Below are 19,250 nucleotides of genomic sequence, written 5' to 3'. Positions count from 1 at the left end.
TTAGATTTCCCATAAACAGATCAATCAATTCTCGGTCCAATAAGGGAGGTTGAACTCGAGCAGCAAGTTCACGCCATATCTGGGCGTATTCCTTAAAGGACTCTTCAGATTTTTGTGACATATTCTGCAGCTGGGCACGGCTAGGAGCCATAGCAGTATTGTAGTGGTATTGTTTCAAGAAGGCATCAACAAGTTCTCCCCAAGTACTGACATTAGACCTCTCGAGTTTCATATACCACTCCAACGGGGCTCCAATGAGACTATCCTGGAAGAAATGCATAAGCAGAGGTTCGTTCTCAGCGTGAGCGGCCATCTTACGGCAGTAGGAACGAATGTGAGTCTCTGGGCAGGTAACTCCCTTGTACTTATCAAAATCTGGCACCTTGAACTTCGGGGGAATAACAATCCCAGGTACCAAGCACATAGCAGCGGTGTCGAAACTTGAAGTTTTAGCAACCTCAACAGCCTTAAGACGTTCTTCAAGAGCTTGGTACATCTTAGGAGTCTCGGTCAACTCAGCAGTAAGATCATGTTCAAGATCAATAACCTCATGGTGGTCATCCACTACTTTAAGTGTCTCATTAATAGGAGTCTCCTTGGTTTTCACCCCTCCATCAACAGAATTGGTAGGAGTATCTTTGATCAATCCAGCAACGCTCTTTCTGATCTCTTCTTGTCCCTGGACAACAACATGGAGGGTCTCCATAAGTTGGGTCATCCTTTCCCCCATAACATCCATATCCCTACGAAGGGCGGCTTGATTCTGTTCAAATTGGTCCATGATTCTCTTCTCGTTGTTCCTGGTGCGGTAAGGATGAAAGGAAGTCAGCTTTGTCGTTGAAGCAGAAATCTGGTGCTGAAAGGGACCCCAATTAGTTTCCTGTATAATAACCTGAAAATGCAATGTGATAATGTGAATGCATGAGTGCATGTGTGCGTATGACGTGATGTGCCATTTTCAGAGTATCCAAGATTTAATATTGATCCAGAATAGCTAACAACGTGACAAAAGATAAGTATCAAGAGAAACTAGTTCTTTTTCATTCATAACAGAAATTTAAACTTGGGCAAGCCATACATCAACAAGATAGTTCAACAAGGGAAATAAAAGACCCCATCCAACAAGTCTGGTGGTGGTCGAGACATACAAACTCAAACATCGATCCATCTGAACATAAAACAGAGGTCCTCCTTGTCTGAAGTGCTCGTCACTCCACTTCTTAGTTTCATCAAATAGTTTCTTGGTTGCTTCTCGATCTTTTCCTTTAAGAAGGCTTTGAATCACCTCATCTTTGTGAAACAAATGCCCATCCAACTTCTTGCAGCACTCCCTAAGTTCGTCACATTCTTTACATTCTGGGAGATAATCCTTCTCAGGTGCGTTCTCCATACTTGCCATTTGATCTCTGAGCTTGGCATTCTCTTCTGTTAGTCGAGCGGAGCAGAGGTGACTTCCTTTCAGCTGTGTCTCGACTGCTATTCTCTGAGTAGTCTCATCCTCCAGTTTCTTTTTCATAGTCCTCAGCTGATATTTAGTCTCTTTTTCTAACTGGAGCTTGTGGGCTTTCAAGTCTTCTCTGTACTCTTGCTTGAGCTTCTCTTCTACCTCTTTTATAGCCTTTTTATGATCTTCTCGTTATCCTCGACAACAATAGTGGTAGCTTTTTCACCCCTTTCAGTTCTAGTCCTCTTTTGAACTCTGGAAGATCCTCCTTTCAACATTTTAACCTCGTGTGCTAATTCAGCCCTTTTCTGATTCACCAAGAAGTACTCTATCTTAGCATCTTGCCCCTTCTCACGCAACCGGATGTTTTCCACATGTACTTGGGTATAGTCTTCAGCTGGCACGGTGGTAGTTAAAACTTCAGGTGGTTGTTCATACAATGGTTTAACCTTCGGGAAAGGCAACAGGCGCTCCTTGACTCTATCTTTCACCCAATCAGTGTAGGCTTGTTTAGCAACGGCATTCTTCCCTCCTAAGGAAGTTCGGTCATCTGTATGAATACTATTCCAGGCGCTCCTCACTTTTTCTAGACCCTCTGGATCAGCCCCTTTCTCAAACAAACGGATTCAAATATTTCCTTGTCTAACGGCTTGTCCTTTAGCGCAAAACCCAACTGGCGCAGCGCTAGCCTCGGATTGTAATTGTTAACTCCCTTCGTTCCTATGAGGGGAACGTTGTCAAAACTACCACATCTAGTAATAACTTCCTCTATCCCTTTCCCAAGGTGATACCAAACGATGTCATTCGCCGTAAGCCCCATGATCCTTTGAGGCCATTTCTGTGAGTCCCTTGTTGTGACAAACGGTCCACTTTTAGGCAAGTGTGAAGTGAACCACTCGTATAACAACGGTAAACAGCCTCCAACTGCTCCCTTCGTCCCATACCTGGAATGAACAGCATAATAAGTATCCGCCAAGAGAGTAGGCACGGGGTTTTGATCCATAAAGAGGCAAATGGCAGTGAGGTCGACGAAATTCGGGATATTCGGGAACAACACCAAACCATAGATCATAACAGCTAAGAGAGCATTGAATTCTTTCCATTTCTTCCTAATAACAAGGGCATCACCTTTTCTCATCAGAAATTTAACATAGAATCCATGGGTTCCACCATTAGGCTTCCAGTTATCTGTAACATCTTTCATGCTCAAATAAAGAGCACCATCAATTCGATCCATTTTCGGTTTCTCAGGTACACATACAAAAGGGATCTTATGTTGAACCTTAATCTTGAGGATGTCAGCAAATTCTTCAAGGGTTGGTACCAGTTGGTAATCAAGAAAGGTGAAACATCGTAACTCAGGATCGTAGAACTGAAGAAGTGTGTATAGAGCCCATTCATCAACCCGAGAAGTTAACATGTGTAAGATATGGCCATATGTCTTCCTGAACTCATCCAAGTTATGCCCAGTAACTGAAGTACTCAAACGAATCAGAGGCGTTATATCCTCACGGAAGAAACTGCAGGTGAAGGTACGCCTAGTAACCTCTTTGGTAACGGTCACGTTGTTAGCCATTTCAAGTGAAGAAGATAATAACCTTGGATACCCTGAAAAAAATGGCATGCACATGAGAAATAATAATACTTTTTTCTTTCTTTTTCTTTTCTTTTCCTTTTTTACATATCTTTTCTTTTCTTTTCTTTTTTTTTTTGAAAGGTAAACATGCCATGATGTAAATGATGCAATGGAAGTTTCCCCACATAGGAGAAGTGTGTGTGGCCTCTAGATGAGATCGGACGTTGCAGGATCAAAGGTCCGGCATAGGCACAATGAAACCATAAGAACACAAGTCACCAACAGAACAGAACGGTCACCAACGGTACCTGTCATGTATATCCCACCCCACTCACAGGTGTAGTCTAGGTCAAGGTAGGTCAATGGCTTCCAGCGTTATCAGTTCTCCTGAAACACCATCATTGTCGCAAATACATGCCAACAACGGTATCTCATTTGAACCTCGACTGGTCGTGGGTCTCATGATCGCAATCAACAGAACCTGACATTCTGTTGGCGTCATGACTATCCACTCTGTCCTAGGTATCCTATTTGTCACTCTGGCCTGGGTATTGGGCCTTTTACCTTATAGAACATCCAACCCAACCTGCAAACAGTGAAAATATATGGTCCCGAAGGGGATCCCTATCCAGTCCAGATGCATGCGGAAAATAAACATGATATGCAAGCGGGAAAGTAAACAGGACATGCGAAACATAAAATAAATACATAAAATAAATAAAGGCACGTATAGACAAAACATAGCACACCCAGTAAATAAACAAACAAACAGATAGGCTGGGATCGACTCACTAAGGACGGGCCCGCAATAGGTCTAGCAACATCCCCAACAGAGTCGCCAGCTGTCGCACGCTCGCGAAAAATGAACAGAGTCGCCACCAATATATTTATCCCATAAGGGAAAGGAATATCAGGAAACCTAACAAAGGAAGGAACAGGGTCTTGTGACCAGAGAATCTAGGTACGGGAGTCGGTTACGCGAGGGGAAGGTATTAGCACCCCTCACGCCCATCGTACTCGATGGTATCCACCTATGTTTGTTTCTATCTAAAGGGTGTGTACTATGTCTAAAATCTAAATGCGAAATGAATGCAAAATGTAGGGAAAATAAAGAATTGTACTCGCACGGGCCTTACCCCGCTGCCTACGTATCCTTTTCAGGAATCAGAGATACCGTAGCTCGGCTCACGATTTTCTGTTTGTTTTTTGTGTTTTTTAGTTGGGCGGAGTTAACGTTCGCGCTCTTGCATAAGGGATCGCCTGCGATGCGTTTGAGCGGAAATAACAATGCCCTTAGAAGGAAGGAAAAGAGATTGGTTTGTGTCTTTTAGGGTAGATGAGTGATGAACAGTTCCCAATACCGGGCCACTCACCACTTTCTCTACTTTGTTTTGAATTTGAACCCTTATTAGGTGTTTTAAGTGTTTTTGGTTGTGTATTTTTTAAGGGGAATTTGTTTGCGAGTCGAATCACATAAAATGTATAATGATCGAGAAGCAGATTAGGGAATGAATCCCACTCACTTCCATCCCATTATGTAATGTTTGAGAAACAGATTAGGGAATGAATCCCACTCATTTCTCTCCCATTAATTAATGTTTGAGAAACAGATTATGAAATGAATCCCACTCATTTCTCTCCCATTAAGTAGTGACCGAGAAACAGATTAGGGAATGAATCCCACTCGTTTCTATGCCACTAAGCGATTGAGAAACAGATTAGGGAATGAATCCCACTCATTTCTCTATCACTTTCTTAATGTGATTCGCATCTTCCTTTTATTAAGTGTTTTAAAGAGTTGAAAAAGAAAAAGAATGAAATAGGGAACTAGATCTAACATTCTAATCTATGTTATTCTAATCTATAAATGGCCCTAAGGTTGAGGATAACTATCCTATCTCAATTCCTCTTAACAAAGGAGGAAGAGTCTAAGGGAACATGGCAAGCAATAGTAAGGAATAAGCAACATCAAAGCAAGGAATGAGAGGCTAAGCATGGACACGAGAGAAAGAAGCCCCAAGTCAGTAGCAAAACAAGGGATTGAATGTCCCAAATCAAATACAAAAGCATCACGGTGTCATACAAAAATATCCACAAGAAGTTACCAAAGTATCGCATGCATTGTTACTTACCAATAAGCGGACAAACATCAATTAATTAAAACAAAAAAAAGTGAACACATGAGCTAGGCTTGAAGTCAGTAGCAAACTCATTCATTTAGTTCTAATATCCTATGTGTCGCACGCTCGCGAAAATGAACAGAGTCGCCACCAATATATTTATCCCAAAGAGGGAAAGGAATATCAGAAAACCTAGAATAAGGATAAGAGAAGGTCTTGCGACCAGAGATAGGGTACGGGAGTCGGTTACGCAAGGGGAAGGTATTAGCACCCCTCACGTCTGTGGTACTCCACAGGATCCACTTATGTTTGTTCTATTCTAAGGGTGTATAAATCTAAAGCTTAATTACTAAGGGAATGCATGCAAATGAAAGAAAAGAAACACGGGGAAAATAAAGTTTATAAATAATTGTGCTCGCTTAGGCCCCGCGACCTAATGCCTACGTATCCTTTTCAGGAATCAGAGCGCCGTAGTTCGGCTCTTTAGTTTTTGTTCGTTTTTGTGTTTTTTAGTTGAACAGTTACATTCGCACTCCGCTGCTCGACCTCTGGAGTCTTAAGCTGGGAATGGAGCGGAAATAACGTGTCCGATTAGGAGAAAGAATGCCCTGAAGGCAAGAGAAAGAAATGCCTCGGAGGCAAGAGAGAAAAGATTGGTTTGTGTCTTTTAGGTGTAATTCCATGATGACGAGAACCTACTACAAGGTCTCGCATCACTTCCTCACTTTTGTTTTAAGTCTGAACATTTATTAGGTTTTTTGAAGTGTTTTTGGTTGGTGTTTTTTATGGGGTTTTAATTTGTGACTTAGATCATACCAAAAGAGTTTTGTTTTGCATATTTAGAGAACACACATCGAGGCCTACGCCACAATCGTTTCTCTAAATAACGGTTAGGAAATACATCGAGGTTTCACACCTCAATCATTTCTTCTCCGCTAAGTAAGGGAGATACAAAAAGAGTTCTTTTGTGAATATTTAGAGAATGCACATCGAGGCCTACACCACGATCGTTTCTCTAAACAACGGTTAAGAAATACATCGAGGCTTCACACCTCAATCATTTCTTCTCCGCTAAGTAGGAAAGAACATACATCGGGGCCTACACCCCAATCATTTCTTTCCTACTATGAAATATAGTAGCGGTATGATCTTCATCGATATTTATTAAGTATTTTAAAAGTTGAAAAGAAAAATAAGGAAAACTAGCCTAAAATGAACAACTAGCCTAAGTATTATGAAAGGGGATTCCTAAATCCTAATGTTATCATGGTCTCTACCTAAAGTTAGGAGTAAATGAACGAAATCACAAGCACAAGCAAAGATCAAAATTACAAGTAAAAATTACAAGTAAACAATGATACAAAATTAGTGCAAAAATGACTAAAAGAATGACTTGAAATATGGTACAAAACATGGAAGCAAATGATGCAAAATATAGTACCAAAAGTGAATTAAAGGACTATTATTTTTATTGATTTTTATATGACATAGAACAAGAATTCCAATCAAGCAAAAGAATTAAAATACAAGCCTAAACTAATATTTTTTATGATTATTTTTATATGCCAAAAATTAGTATTGAAGTCTAAGAATTAATAGGAGAAAAATGGTATTTTTACTACTAAAAGAAGTGACCAAAAACTAATTACAGTCTAAGAGAATCAAAAAATAAAATAAGGAAAGGGGGTGCAATCCTGAATTGCAGGGTGTGAAAGGCAATTAGGGCGCAGGCCCAGCCCAGGGGCGTTTTTGTTTCAGAGCTTTTGTTGGCCAAAAATGGCGCCATGGGCCTCAATGGGGGGTGCAAACTGAGTAATTTTGTGAGGAGGCCCGAGATTGGAGAATCACATTCACAGATTATTGTTATTATTAAATTTCAATTATTATTCAGAATAAAACGAAATTCAATTAATAAATAAAAAGAAAAAATAAAAAGATGAGAGCAATTGGGATTTAGGGTTTACGTGTTTGCGCCGTTTGGCCTCTCACTCTCAGATCCCTTCTCTCTCTCACTCTGCTTGCGAACGGCGCACAAATGGCGGCCTAGCGTCCTCTTCTCCGGCGAGCATCTGAATGCCGCCGTGAGCCTATGTCACCTCTTCTCCCAATCTCACCCGCAGCTTTCTCTAAACCAAACGAAAACGAATCGAACACACCAAGAATCTGACGAACACACGCGGATTATAGATGACGTTGAAGAAAGTCGGAGGATGTGCAACAATCTTTCGAAGTTGGCGAAATACGCGAAATGAACGCAACCACGAGGTGAGTGCTCCGAGTAACCTTCGCTCTTAATTATTCCGATTCTTTAGGTTTCTCTTCTTCTTCTTCTATTTCTTTGTGATGCCGCTGTTGATGTTGATGAAGGTGGATGGCTGAAGATGACGAAGAGTTGGAAGTGTGTTCTGATGGTTGAATGGGGCTCGTCGGTGGTGATGATGAAGTGAAGTGATGCTGAGAAAATGGAAGAAGTTGAAGAATCTGGTTCAGATGATGGTTGAAGATGAATGGTGATGGTGATGAAAGAGGAGAGAGGTTGAATGAAGATTTCAGGACTTTGGTGAAGATTCAAGAGTACTTGTTTCTGCGATTGGAGATTGAGAAAATTGAAGATGATTGGGAGAGAAGAAGCTTGAAGCTATGGGAATGGTGAATCGAGGGAGAAAGATGAAGGTTATGGTTATGGCGGTTATTGAAGAGTGAGTGATGAAGAATGTTGCAGAAGTGAGAATAGTGATGTGTGAAGGTGGTTGAAGAATGATTATGGAGGAGCAGAGAAGAAAAATGGTGAGTGAAGTTCTGAAGTATGGTGGTTCTGATTTTTATCGAAGTGGAGGAGATTGAATCTGAGGTAAATTCCTTACTCTGATTTTCTGATTCTCTGTTGGTTACAAGATCTGTTAACAGTTAGTGTAGAAACGGTTAGGAGGTTAGTTGGAAAACGGTTATTTCTGTTTTGATGAGCTGGAGTTAGTTCTGTGGTTAGATTTCAGTTAGAGGCTAGGTTTTGTTTGTTATTGAGCGGGACTGTTATGACCAAACTTGCAGGCTTTTGCCCCGATTTTCTTTGGTGCGAATTGTGTGTGAGGTTTGACTATTTGTATGGCTTTTCTTATGGTGCAGGTTTGGAATGAAGGCTACATGATACCGGTGGTGGGGGTCTCGAAGATGAAAAGGAATTGAAGATAGATTTAGGACAGTTTTTGTATTAAAAGGTGTAATGAAAACTAAATGTATTTTTGATGTAGATGGTGTTTTGAAATGTATAGTTCCAAGAATTTGTATTGCAAATGGTGAGTTTCATTTGTACTTTGAATTTGAACTTGAATGATGAATGTAAATGGAACACTGTTGGATTTGGGTGATTGCAAAACTCCTTTTATTTGAAAACCTTGAACTGAATCTTGGTAGAGAATTCTTGGTGTAATGATGAATAAATCTCAAAATCCATGGATGAAATAGATGAGGAAGAAATAAACTTATTTGATTCCCACTTGAATTTTGACCTCATTTTGAATGAAATTCTTCTCCATAGTATTGTTCCACTTGGTCCTCACTTATCAACGAATTCCAAATTAACTCTCTTTTGAAGTAATAAATATATGATTAAACCATGAATTGTACCAAAATGAATGAAGCAGTCAATCCTCAATAATGTAGCACTCAAATTTCAATCTAACACCATTATAATACTTTGAAGAAATTCTTGAAGAAGAATAGTCTCGAAGTGAAACTTTAATAATTTTATTATCCTTGATCCCAAATTGACTTTACTGATTAATGAATACATGAATTATGTTAATGTCCTAATAGAAAAATGCATATGAATGGGAAGCTCAAGTTAATTAGAAAAGAAATTATATGGGCAAATTTTGGGGTGCAACACTATGTTAATCTATATTAGTCAATTAGCATGAAGCAATACAAAACTCTAACCAAAACTAGACAACGTTAGGTTAATACTAGCTAAACGGTTTCAAATCGTGAATGAGGTTAGGAACATGTAATCAAATGGCACAAGTCAGTAGAAAATAGCCTCTACTAGATGCCTAAACAATCACAAAATCATGCCAAGTGGTTTCACACAAAATTACGGGTCATTTGTACAAGTTACGGTGCGATCGTCAATCAAAAACAAGTTATTTACATGTGATAAAGGAAAATCAAGTAAAATAGGAAAACGTGATCTAAAATTTTCAATTCCAGGTTTTAGGACCTCTAGACATCCCTAATTATTTGTACAAAAAGGAACCAACATTATTTCATGAATGCATTTCAATTTGAGAGCACAAACGTCACAAACATCTATTAAAAACACATGTTAATCGAGTCAAACAACACTAACCAAATACCAATCAAAACAAAGAATTAGGAATTCATTTTTTATACACATTATCATGGATTAGTCTACTGAAGCTATACAAAAAACGGTGGTTAAATTCTGATCCTAAGGTGTTAAACGAAATTACTTTGCAAAACCTAGCCAAAACATGAAGGAGGATGAACATATATGAAGAAAAGATTTATTAAAAATAGCCAAGAAAATTCTAAAAATCTACAAAAAATACCAAAAATATATACACACATATATCTATCTAAAACCTATTTTTATTCATTTTTTATTTCATGGAAAAATGATTTATGAAGTAAAAGTTTAGAGAAAAACAATTTCTAAAAATTTACAAAATCTGCCTAAGTCTGGGGGTGTGTTAGTAAAGAGACTTGATCTAAAATCACGTTGAAGGCGCGCGTGGGCCTATTTGCCAGGGGTGCAGAAATTAACGGCACTAAGGCCCAATCAATCAGAAGCGTGTATGTTAGTCATAAAGGGGGTCAGTCCAGAAAAAGTCATGGAGGCCCAGGATTGTGAGGCCCAACGCTATCACTCAAGCTCTTCCATTTCTTTGTTTTTACTATTCCATTATTCAGCAGCATGTGATTTATTTCTTTTAACATATGAAACGTAGCATGGTAAGTATCAATTGGTCAAGGTTTCAATTAAGTGACTAAAGACAAAATCCACACATCAGCCAATCAGGACTTCACACGTCATTAACTAATCAATTAGTAAAATGCAAAAAGGCCAAAAGCTTGGAATAAGGACCAAAGCATGGATGCCACGTGGGCACCTGAGTCAAAATAAAAGGAAAAAGATGCGGCGGCCGGAGATGACTTCCGGTCATCTTCTCCGGCGAGACCCTTGGCCGTCTCACACGAGATTTTCCAGTAACGCGCGGGACCGGTACCAATCGACTCGGATTTTTGCGCTGAGTCCAAATCGGATGCTCGTTTTCTCTAATTCCGGCTCCATCTCCTAAACCGAAAGCGAAACTAAAACCCTAATGTTTATGAACTTCACGAAAGTCACAGCCACACATATCAATTCAACCAGTGTCATGTGTAGATCTCAAATATACGAGTTAACCGTTCAAACTAGCATCGATTCACACAAACAGAAGTCAAATTTCAAGATCCTAAATCTTTACATAGAATGCAACACATACTTGAAAACATGGTGGTCTAAATCCTAACCCAATCCCTGATGACGGGTTCCAGGCCTATTCATGCTTCTAAATGCAAAGGAGTAGAGCTTACTTGTTACAAATCTTGATTCAAAGAAAGGAGCACAACGCTGTTAATCCACGCTTGGTGAGGATGTTGATGATGACAGAATTTTAGAGAATCACCGAAGATCTTGGACGGTTCTCCAGGCAGAGTCTACAAGCTTTAAGCTCTTCATAAGGTTGATGAAGGAGCAACGATGATGATGCTTAGCAGCTTGCCATGGATGTTCTGGTGGTGATGATGATTAAAGAAGGAGGTGAAGAACTTGGAGGAACGGTGGAGGTGTGATTATGGTGGTGGTGGAGATTGTTAAGAGAAGATTGAGGTTGATGGAGATGGCCAGAAGCGGTTGGTTACGGTGGTTGCAGTGGAGGTAGGTGGTGGTTGAAGGAGGTAGAAGAGTTTGTTATAGTTTGTAACAAACTCTTGGAGAGTGTGTGAGGAATGAGAGGGAATCGGAGAGAGGATAAGAGGGATATGGCTGTGAGAAAAATGGAAGGAATGAGAGTGTGTCCCGATTTGTGAAGGGCTTTTCTCTTATATAGTGGGGGTTGCATGAGTATTATGGTGGTTTTGCATGTAGAGTAGCATTCCTCTCACAAACTTAATGAACAAGGGTACACTATATTTGAGGTAAGTCTTTGATATACTTTCTGCACATTCAAAAACACATGGTATTAACATGGCAAAGGAGTGATGCTTGGCACGTTTCCGCATGGGCTTTATTGCAAGTCCCTTGTCAAACCAATGCTCACCTCGCCACCTTTATGCACCTATATCTCAAACTACACTTCGCCATTCAATCTCCTCTTGAGCTCATTACGAAGAGGGCATGGAATAGGTGAGGTTTGATGTTGGCAAGTTTGAGAGGCAAAACCTATAACCCATTCAAAAGTTGCTGGCAAAGTGATGATGCACCATTGGACATTACCTGCACGCGTAACCTGACTCTCGGCTTGTGCTTTCGGCAAAAACATGACTAGTTCAGGGCCTCACTTTAAGGCCTCATGCCTTACTCATCATATATCCAAAATGAATGACCTTGAGATCACTGGATAGAGGACATGGTATAGAGTATTTAGAGATCAATTTTGCTCAAAATGGACATTTCTGGTGGAAGAAAAATAGTCTCGAATCCGGTCCACCATGTGTTTGATGGTATGCGCGCGTGTGACTTGATTTTCTGCCTTGGCCGGATGTTGGATTTAGTCAGTGTGGGGGCACAACTTTAAAAGCTTGCAACTCAGTCCATATCTGTTCAATTGACTCAACTCTTGGCTTGTTGGAAAGAAGGCATGGCAAGGATTAGAATGATACCGAGTTTGCTTCCATGGCATTTTTGTAGAGCTCTGAAACTGACTTAAGATTTGGCCCGCCACGTGTTTGTTAAAATGACTGCGCTGCCCAGAATTCTTGCCCAGCCTCATGGCTTGTATTAAATGAAAACCTCCAACCTTGAACACTAATAACTCTTCAACCATGCTTCGGATGCAAAAACTTTCAACTACAAAGTTGTAGTATGCCATGATGTGAACATTTTTGATGTTGGGAATTTTCTCAAATGAAGCCTTTTGACATGTGTAAATCAGGACTGAAGTGGGCTGTTGATCAAGATTTAAACCCTAAAAAAAAATTCTAAGTATGAAAACTTTCCTTTTTTGATATTCTTTCTATTTTTGGCAACTTTTTGTCAAACTTCCGATTTTATCCATTCTTTGACTTTTCTTGATTAATTTTCCACCAGGAGTCAATATTCGAATAATTCTTCTGATTTTGACCCGAAAGTCAACTGTTTTGATTTTCCTCCAATTATTGATGAAATTCCCGATTAAATCTCTCCCAGTCAAATCCAGTCAAACAAACACCTCCACGTAGTCAGTATGAGAAGCTTTTCACACATAGAAACTATTCCTGATTGAATGTTGACCAGAAAGTCAACTGGTTGACTTTGGTCAAAGAACCCTGACTTAGGGGACCAGATGGTTTGCAAGCTTGTACCCTTCCCCAATGCCTTGGATTGAGGAGAACCCTAATCCAGGAAGACTTCAATGAAAACAATGCCCCATAATCACACCTCAGATCCTCCCATTTGGTAGGAAATTCCTTGCCATAAGAGCTCTTTCTTGCTAGTTTTTGATTGATACCAATGATATGCATGCATGGGTATGGATTATGACCTAAGTGATGTATGTACATGAATGTAAAGCCTAAGCCAGTTAGAAGTAAAGGGGTAGGACAAATTTGGGGTATGACATCCGCCATTGAAGATCAAAGCCACCATTATTTTTTAGTAATGTCTACATTCTTTATTATGTCTTTCTTGAATATTATGAGAGGCTAAACCCCCCAATTCTAGGGGGTGGTCCTGATTTGGTTTTTGTAATAACGATGAATTTGTGATTTCGTCAATAGATTGGTTTATATTATTCAGTTAAATTATGCAATGTTCTTCATGTTTTCTTTATCGGTCAAATAAGGATTAATCCATGGCTAACAAATACAGGACTGTAGTTGTTAGGGTTTGTGCATAATTTGATTATAGTAGATATCACCTAGGACTAGGGATACCCTATAATTACCACATAATCTTGATTATATAAAATCTTGGTTTCAATTTAGGTTCCTAAGGACTTAGGATTTAGGTTGGAAGACCAAAGGTTTTCTCACTAAGGACTTAGGAGGAAACACCCTAAGGATGTGGTAACTGAATGTTATGAACTTGTTGAAGAGATCTTAATTCTGAAGTGTTACATGCCAAATCAACCACTCACCCTAGCATCTCATATATTTGATAACAAAAATCAATTTATCTTATTATTTTTTTCTTTGTAAGGATTTAATCCACCTAAACCAAAACATTAGTTTTTGTTCAATTGAATCATACTTTAAGAATCTGTATTTCCTACGCAGTCCTTGAGACCGACATTCGGGGAATTTCCCTATTATTACTACAGAGGCAAAAATAGTACACTTGCTATTTTTCCGATCAAGTTTTTGGCGCCGTTGCCGGGGACTGCCAAAAGACAGATTTTTAACTTAAGTTCAATTGAAATTTTGTTGCTCTGCGACTAAAATTTTATCCACGTATCTTTTGATACTTCTTTGTCACAAGGCTTACTCTTTCTTCTAGCAGATTCATACTATTTCCCGCTCCAACTATTGCTCCAACTATTTCCCGCTCCTTTCTTTTCTTTGGAATGACCTTGCTCCAAGATTTTGATGGACCAACCCTTGTACTCTTCGTTAGAGCTTTGCTCTTGATAGGACCAGCAGAAGTACTCTTCTTCCTGACAGCGTCTTTGGCAGCACTGTTCACTTGTGTGCTCTTTTTAGGTGATCTTTGGACAACAGCTTGGCCTTTTATTCTTGTCATTAGCCTGTTGGCTACACTAGGATTCAAGGAGGTAAGCAATTCGTTGTCAGAATACTCATCTAAGTCTACCACATTAGTATCAGTTTCAGTATTGGCCTTAGGGTGCTCATTATCTTCAATGTCATTGATATCCTCAGTAACATTGGTATTCTTAGCAATCCCTTGTCCATCCTTGTTGATCTCCTCTTCAGTTGGGTCACTATCAACGGTGTGAACAACTTCAGACTTACTGGTGTTTTTGCGGGGATCAACCATTACGGTTTGAAGAGGAATATATATTCCAAGCACTTGATGATTTTCCTTCAGAATGCGAGTAACAATCCTGGTAATTGCGCTATCGACATATTTGGATCCTTCTTTAGTAAGTTCCTCCATGGTAGCAGATGAAGAGGGTTTGGTGCCCTTGTTACGAACACCCTCCTTGGGCCGTTTTGCATGTGTCGTTTTAGGCTTTGTGGCCTTTACTTCGTCACTGCTAATCGTCCTTAAAGGAACAACCTTAAGAATCCTATTAGGGTTAGAGGACTCTTCCGGTGTTGTCGAGTCAGATACGGGAGATCCATCACTCGATTGCTGAGAAATTCTGAAACTTTTTGAGATAGAACCTGTGTCACACTTGTGAGAACAATTAGAGTAGTTCAACCTTAGTAAGTAGCGAGATGAAATAATAGGAAAGTTTGTCATTTTTAGAAGACTAAGAGAGCGAGGGAGCTTTATATGCACACTGAGTGAGGAAGATTTCAAATCGTGGATTTTTAAAAAGCCCAAAAAACATTCCCCCACGTAGGTTAATTGCTATAATATGTTTTGGTAACAAATACCTAACATACCCTTTTCCTTCACAATGTCTTCAGATATTGTTGCAACATTCTCTGTGACATTACTTTCAGATAGACTTTTAGGATCGTTGCTCACGTATGACTTTTCTAGTTTTCTTCTAGCAGATTTGTGGATAAAATAGCAGAAATCTGTCTGTATCCACAAATCCCACTCCAGACATGTCTCCTGTTCTTTGTCCAGATTCCAGAATTTCTTCTAGAGTATCAGATCCATTATTCAGCATTTTGAATGACTTGGTCATTTGATCAAGTTTGTAGTTCAACATGCTTACTTCACAACTGAGGGAGTCTATGGTTGCAAGATGTTTATTCTTCTCAGTTTCTAGCTCTCTTATGATTATCTCTTGCTTCTCCACTTGTTTGCAGACTTCAGCATTCTTCATACACAACTTCTTGTACGAGGCAGCTAGTTCATCAAAGGTTAGCTCATCATCACTCAAATCATCATCAGATTCATAGATTCCTATTGAAACTGTGACATGTCTTGCAGTTTCTTCTTCTGAATCTGAGTCTTCATCAGACCAAGTAACAGTCAGTCCTTTCTTTTGCTCCTTGTGGTAGGTAGGACATTCAGCTCTTATCTGTCCAAATCCTTCACATCCATGACACTGAACCCATTTCCCTTAATTGGGCTTCTCCTCCGCTTTGAATCTTCTGCTTGGATCATAGGTCTGGTTGATGTCATTGGAAGCGTTCTTGACATTTGGTCTGGACTTCTGATCAACCCTCTTAATAAGTCTGTTGAATTGTTTCCCAAGCATGGCTATGGCGTCTGATAAATTTTCATCACTTCCACCATTGCTTTCTCTTGAACTATCACCTGTGTTGGTGACAAAAGTTGTGCTTTTGTTCTTCTTTTCAACAGGCTCCAAGATGCTTGACTCAAACGTTTGTAGAGACCCTATGAGTTCGTCCATTTTCATGTTGCTCATGTCTTGGGCTTCCTCTATGGCAGTTACCTTCATATCAAATCGCTTAGGAAGTGATCTGAGGATCTTTCTTACCAATTTTTCTTCAGTCATTTTTTATCCTAAGGCTCCTGAGTTGTTTGATATCTCAAGGACATTCATATAGAATTCATAAATTGTTTCATCCTCTTTCATCTTGAGATTTTCAAACTTAGTGGTAAGCATTTGAAGTCTCGACATCTTTACCTTGGATGTGCCTTCATGTGTTATTTTAAGGATATCCCAAGCTTCTTTAGCTAGTTCACAGTGTTTCAAAAGCCTAAATATGTTCTTGTCAATCCCATTGAATAAGGCACTTAGGGCCTTGGAATTTCCCAAAGCTAGCTCTTCTTCATTTTTTGTCCAGTGAGTTTCAGGAATTAGAACAGTGGTTCCATCTTCCATAATCTTCTCAGGATGTTTCCATCCGCTTTCCACAGCTCTCCAGACTTTGCTGTCCACAGAATTTATGACTGCTACCATACGAGGTTTCCAGTAGCCATAGTTAGAGCCATCCAGGTGTTAGCTGAAGATTTCGTTTTGCAAACATGGTCCTTCGAAGGATAAAAAATCGAAGGAAGGATGGTTACTGATGACCATCTTTGAAGATAAAAATGGCTCCTGATGGCCATGCTTCGAGAACGAAGATTTCTAAGTTATAACGAAGATAATGAATGCTAAAGCTAGTAGGAGTGTATATCTTCGAGACTTAGACAAATTTTACGAAATATGTTAAGTACTGATGCTTAGTGTATTTCCGTGGTATTTTAATGTTAAGTTATATTGCCACGCGTCGAAGGAGGATTCGGGCGGGAGGATTTGAAATTCGAAGAAGTTTTCATAACTGCCCAGAGACAGATGGCTTTCCGAGGATTCTCATGAGAAACGTGGCATTAGATTAGCGTAGGACCATTAAGGTCGAAACTAGTATAAATAAGGGTTCTAATGTTAGGATTCAGGGTGTTCATTTTGTACAAATCACTCACATATTACTCAAGTATCAAGTGTTAAAGAGAAAGAGTTCGCTGAGAAATGTACGTATGACACCACCATTTTAATACATGTGTATTTTCCCTTTATTTTCAAGTACCTTTCAATATTATTGCATTCCATTTACTTCTTGCCATTTACGTTTTCATACTCATTATTTTCATGTCATTTATCTTTGAAGTATTTAAGATTTCTGCACTTTAAGATTTCTGCACTTTTACAGTTTTGTCTCATATTTTATATTGACTTACCTTTCGCTGAAGTTATACTCACGTGTATAACGAAGTGATTGCTAATTTTGTTTGTTTCGATCGAAGTAATTCTTATTGACAAGATGAATCGTAGATATGGTTCAAATGACCATCAATAACAATCTTTTTGACTATGTCCTAGGATCAATCTAGTCGATCCTGCGAGTAACCAAATCATATTTATTATAGTTTGGAAGACTAGCGGTTGTTTACCGGAAATCACCATAAACAAATTGGCACACCCGGTGGGACAGTGTCAAGCAGATTGTTTTTAATCAATTGTTTTATTTTTGTCTAGACAATATCAAGACCTTGTATGATCCTTAGGAACGGTAAATTAACAAACAGTGCACAACCGATTCCCAAACGAAGGTACAACATGAAAATGGTCGTCACGACCAATGCAAAGGGAAATCAAGATCCCCCACAAGGCTCAGGATCAGGAGCGGCAAATTGTGCGCACGTTTCGACTTCAACTCAAGGAGCGCGGGATACACCGGGTCCAAATGGATCGAGACCCACGGATAGTTCCCAGGCTATACCTGAGAATAATACAAAACCGTCAGGGACTATTCCAGTTTCATTGTCGACTACCGCACCTGCATCTACAAGCGCAAACGAGATACAACTTTTCTCGACAAATGCTGCAAATAACTTATTCAACCCAGGGTCGAACTATGCGTTCGAATGGAGGCCAAACTACCCATACGGAATGCCATATCCATATGGAACAGGCGTACGAGGAGCAACACCTACATACACTACAACTAACAATGCGATGTTTTCGCCAAATGTCGGTTCAGTGGGTCGAAGTGCGCAAAATACTGGCTTCTCTGCCCAAATACCCAATTTCACCACAAGTAATCAAGCAGCATTCTGACAAGAAATGGATGCAAGCAACCATGATATGTTGGGGGTCTTGGCCAAGGAACTGGCTTCAATTTTGAATCCGCTAGCAACAAATATTACTAGTACGAATCGAGAGAATGTGGAGATTTTCCAAAAGATATCATCTCAAATGAATCGAATGGCAGATTTCATGGGAGTTCCACCACCTTGACGAAGAGACAAGCAGCCCTTGTATCGAGAAGAAGGACCCATTATGGAACGTATTCAAGATGTGGTCCCTCAGTCTAGGACAACTACTAATAATGTAGTTGCCCCACAAAGAACAGCGGCAATCGAAGGAAACCAAGTAATAGATTTGGAGGCTTTGAATCAAAGAGCTGTTCCTGTTCAACAGGAGATGGAGGAAGATCGACCCAGATTAAGGATAGTGGGTAGGAACGAACACCCAGATGAAATCGTCCAGAGAGTCAGGAGAGAAAATCTGGCTACAGAAAATAACCTAACTGCCATGATAGAAAGGGTTATGGCCAATAATGGCCTTAGTACTGGACTTCGACGTCCAAATTATACATCCCCTATATCAGATTATATCATGCAAACAGAGTTGCCTAGAGGCACTAAAGTACCCAAGTTTACAAGGTTTTCAGGCGAAACTAGCGAGTCGACTGTGGAACATATTGCCAGATACCTGACAGAGGCAGGAGACTTAGCGGGGAACGAGGATTTAAGGATCAAATATTTCCCTAGTTCGCTAACAAAGAATGCTTTCATTTGGTTCACAACTTTGCCACCAAATTCGATAGATGCTTGGGCACACTTAGAAAGGTTGTTCCATGAACAATTCTACATGGGTCAAACCAAGATAAGTCTGAAAGAATTGGCCAGTATTAAGAGGAAGTTTACAGAACCAATTGATGATTACTTAAATAGGTTCCGACTGTTGAAATCAAGGTATTTCACAACAGTCCCAGAGCATGAACTAGTCGAAATGGCTGCGGGTGGTCTAGATTATTCAATTAGGAAGAAACTAGATACTCAATACCTTAGGGATATGGCCCAGTTGGCAGATAGGGTTCGACAAGTCGAACGCTTGAAGGCAGAAAAGGCTAAGGCAAATAAAAACTATAAAAAGGAAAGGGTAGCGTACGTCGAAGCGGAGGACGCTGATGACGAGTCTTTTAACGACTCATACAACCCTGAAGAAGTCGAAATAGATTTGGCTGAACTGAAGGAAGCACCACCTTATGCCTGCAAACTACTCAACCCTGCAAATGGAAAAAACCCAGTAGAAAGCGA

The sequence above is a fragment of the Vicia villosa genome, unplaced genomic scaffold (assembly GCF_029867415.1).
Source record: "Vicia villosa cultivar HV-30 ecotype Madison, WI unplaced genomic scaffold, Vvil1.0 ctg.000108F_1_1, whole genome shotgun sequence".
Taxonomy (NCBI): Eukaryota; Viridiplantae; Streptophyta; class Magnoliopsida; order Fabales; family Fabaceae; genus Vicia; species Vicia villosa.
The sequence above is the reverse complement of the archived record's forward strand: the minus strand, read 5'-3'. Positions refer to the sequence as shown.